This window comes from Frankliniella occidentalis, unplaced genomic scaffold, assembly GCF_000697945.3.
Source record: "Frankliniella occidentalis isolate FOCC.00 unplaced genomic scaffold, Focc_3.1 Scaffold806, whole genome shotgun sequence".
Lineage (NCBI taxonomy): Eukaryota > Metazoa > Arthropoda > Insecta > Thysanoptera > Thripidae > Frankliniella > Frankliniella occidentalis.
The window spans coordinates 2,141-6,560 of NW_026267915.1; positions in this window are offsets into that span (position 1 = coordinate 2,141).

Genomic DNA, 4,420 nt, shown 5'->3' on the forward strand with positions numbered 1-4,420 from the left:
GACTCGATGACGGACAAAGGTCGCGCCGGCGCGAACCTCCGGCGAATCTTGGCGATACGTCGCCCAGGAGCCTGACGAACCTCGGCGACCCATCGGCGCACCAAGCGCGACCCTCCGCAAACCGATAACGTACCGAAAGCGTACCAAAAGCAAACAAATCTTTTTGCGTCGGGTAGTAGCCGTAGTTGCAGTAGTTGTCATTGTCGTTCTTGTTGAAGGTGCTGTGTGTAAGAGGAGCGGGGATTACCACAGGAATCCGCTTGTCAAAATTAATTATTCCCGGGGTAAAATTACCCAGCAGCTTAAGTCACCGTGCGTTTCACACACACATGCGCGCACGCGCACACACACGCTTGCTGCTGCGACGCGTCTTAAGTAATTTACGATGACAGAGGCATAACTTGCCGCTGCCACTATGAAGTTGCCGCCAGAGTAACGCAGCGCAAGGTGGGTGGGGCGGGATGGGCGAGGCCGTATTCCACGCGGATGTATAAGCAACACGTGAAAGCCCTTCCCCTTGACTAATGCCATGCCACGCTGCGCCACGCGCCTCTCCATCTTTCACCCAAACACACACAGACACACACGCCCACACCCAGAGCATAGCACGCGGTTGCCTGCAAATACACGAGGTAGAGTGTCTCTCTCTCTCTCTCTCTCTCTCTCTCTCTCTCTCTCTCTCTCTCTCACACACACACATATAAGCACACACACACACACACACACACACAACCGCGCACACGCATACGCACACTTTGCCAAATAGGATGAAGTCACTCTGTTGTCTCTGTCTCTTAATCAGACGAAAGCGCACGGCGAAAGAGCCGCTCATATACGCAGAACAGCGGTGGCTGCTGCTGCGGCTCTGTATAGTTCTAGCCGAAGCGCGTTCGGAACGCGCACCCCTCGGTGGCGGCCTGGTGCGGGGCTCCTGGTCCTGGGGCGCGCGGCCTATGGCCTCGGCCTGGCCTCGGCATCCTCCTCCGAGGGGACAGGCGAGCAGGGCAGCGGGGCCAGTGGATAGGAAGCCGCACGGAACGATGCTCTCCGCGCTTCGCATATCTGGCCCGCTCTCCCCACGGAGCGGGCCAGGCCAGGCGGGGGAGCCATGGAGGGGGGGGGGGGATGCCCGACCAAGTTGGTCAGTTGGAGCTTCAAGTTGGCACTCGTCCCCGACATCCCTCCCTCTCCCCTCTCCTCCCCGGCCCGGCAGGCGCGGCCACCCTAACCTAAAACCCCTCCGGGTGCCGGGGGCCATCCGGAGGCTCGCCCCCCCTCCCCCTCCCCCCTCCCGGAGCCGCGCGACAGTCCCTGACTTTCCGGTGCCCCGGAGGCAGGACGGCGCGGCGTCCGTGACGACATGGAGGTCCCCTTGCGGTTAGGCAACCGGCAGCAACGACGACCCCCCTGCTGTGCTCTCCACACCACACGCTGCGCCCAGCCCCCCACGCCACACCACGCCCAGGGCTGTTCGGGGCGAGCGCTCTGGGGCCAAAGGATGTTGCCCTCCTTCTCCGCTATGCAGTTTTTAAAATAATGGTCCCCTTTCCCCCCTTATCCACCCGTTTCGTCGCTGCACTACCCTTTCCAAGTTTCGTCCGGCTCCAGTGGGGGGGCTGGGTCGCTCCCTCTCCTCTCCGCGTTTCGTTTTGCGCCGATAAATACGGCTGTGCCGCTGAGGAGACCGCCCGCCGCGCGCCCAGTCGACGTTCAGCAAATAGGGCCTTATTGCCGTTTGCCCTTGCTCTCTGCAGACCAATTAAACTTTTGAAAATAATTTGAAACGCCCCCCCTCCCCCGCCTTACCCCATCTTTTCCAATGCCCAATTTGCATCATCGCGTGGTTGAGCTACGAGAGGCCGACGCTCTCTGGCGGGGCGGGCGCGGGCGGTGTCGTCTTGCTTCAGCACGGTGCGTGGAGCTTTGAGAGAGGGGACCACTTTGAGAGGCATCGGGACTATGTTCCTTCCAACAAGAAGCAGCAGAGCAGCGGCTGAAGCAGGAGCTCGGCGCTCGTGTTCGAGATTACCTCTCCGTCCTAGTAACACGAGATCGTTGTGGAATATTCTGGGGACGATAGCGATGTGCCGATAGTAGGATTTTCGAAAGTCAGTCGTCAATTATTCAACAGGATGGGTGATCTGCGCCGTCCTTATTTTCTGATTCTACTGTACCGGATTTCATTTGTGCGGACGGGTTGCATACAAGCACAGGGCTACAAGGCGCCATGCGTAGGCAAGCGCACCCGTACGCCTGAAACCAGCACAGTTAAACCCGGAAAAATGGGGCGGCACGAGATCTCCCACCCTGTCATTGGTTAACTCTTTGGCACTCTCTCAGAAGTCGATCGGGTATAGAGTTGTTTGGTTCTACTCGGAGCGTCGTTTGCCTGTGTCGTTCGTACACCCGTCCCGGCAGCCCCAGCAGCACTGACCATTGAGGAGAGCGGAACTGCCGGCAGCCGGGCGGGCAGTTGTCCCGTCTAAAGCGGACATCGGCCTCGTCGTCGCTCGTCGCCTTTCCTCTCACCACCCCTTCCCCTCCCTTTTCTCATTCTCTCTCACCATATCTTCTCCTCTCGTCCGCCGCTCCTCCCATGGCATGGCCCTGGTCCATTTCATCCATTCACTGCCCCGTCCGCCCCTCCCCACACACTGACGAGAACTGCCCGCACAAAGCGACGCAAAGAGCCCCATGTTTTTCTTGCTGCGTGCGTCGTGGTCGAGGCTGGCCTGCCTGGCGAGTCTGGCCTGCTCGCCTGCTCCTTCGGTCGCGTCCAGAAACGTCGGTCTCGAGGTGTCTGTCTCTCCACCTCTCTCAAATTCCCCTTCTCCCTCCTCCCTCATCCTTCTATCTCTTGCCCTTTTCTCACCCGCACTCCTCCCGACCCCTCCATCCCCTTTCTAAATGAACGAGATGCGCCTCTCCATCCCAGGTCGTAGAATTTTGCTTTCAGCTGATGTCAGCTGTGGAGCTTATTCCCCTCCCCACTCGTCCCTTCTTGTCAAGGAAACGAGACGAAAAAAAAGAGAGAATTTATGAGATTAGCTGCAGAGGTGCGCCGTTTGTTTTACTGCAGCGCGCCACCGCCGCCACGCTGGGCTGTCGAGCGAAATGCATTGAAATGACTTACTTTTGCCTTGCCGTTGTTTTTAAAATAGAAAAAATATGAATGCTCGGCAGCAAGAGCTTTGCAACCAGCCCGCTGGAAATCCTAAGTGTAGGCTTCGGAGTCAGGTGTGCGAAAGCCGCATCTGCAAACGAGTGAAGTAATTCAGACTGTTGCTGATGTCACACAATGACTTATTTGTGAAATTCACACCCATTCATACACTACAGACAGCTGATATGGATGAGTGACTTTAAAGGAAGGGATCGCCCATAATTTTTGTTTTTCTCAGAGTCATTGCGGGAGTTAGGCGCCTGCAAAACGTAGGGTAGGCCAACCCGCAGTGTACGCATGCACTTCCGGGCAACATGTTGCCTACCTATCAGGCACCATGGCAGCTTGTACAGGCTGAATTTTGCACTTCAGTAAGGTCGAATGACGGACGTACTAACTTTCTTAACGGCCCCTTACCATGGATGTCAATTCATTCTCTTGTAACACAAGAGTGTCGATAATACGGAATAATCGAAGTATCTTAGCACTTCTAGCACAGCTTATTTTAGATGCACTATCTTGAGGAGATGCCAACAAAGTAATCCAGAACAGAAACGAAACTTCCCGCAGGAAGGGGGGTGGGAGCTGGCGGAAGGACGCTGCTGGACCCGCTGCACTCCGTAATAAAGAAAGAGGCCTCGCCTAACCCTTTCGCTTTGTGCTTTTCTGTTGCCAGGTGAGTGTCGGCGCGTTGACAGGCGCAATCCTGGCGGCGCAACCGCAAACCCACAACCGGCGCCCCCGGAAACAAATTGGGCTTCATATTGGTGGGTGGCGCTGGCCTCCGGCTGGCCTCACTGAGCCACCTCGGGCCCCCTCCGGGTCAACTTGGACGACAGCCGGGGCAGCCTACGCCCCGACCACATTGCGGCAGGTAGGTGGGTCGCGCTGGAGCTTGCGCCTGACCTGTTGCGGGCAGCTCCTGCACTCCTGCGTCCTTCTGCACGACGGAACGCTTTCTGCGGGAGGGTTGTGTTTGCTAACCGCGCAAACGGTTTTGAGGACGGTAAAGCACCACGAGCAGAATATGGGACGGCTGCGTTTCCGCGCGCGCGGAGACCGCAGGAAAAATACTGGGATTAAAGCGCGTCAGCCACGGGGACACCCTGTGAAGTATGTACCTCGTTGAACTCGGAACTCGAGGCACAGTTATACTGCCTGCTCGCTGTTTCTGCCCATACCTTGTCACACCTCCCTCTGTTGTCCTGACGGTGTCCGGTGGGGGAGGCAGTGTATCGCAAGACATCCCCCCCCCCC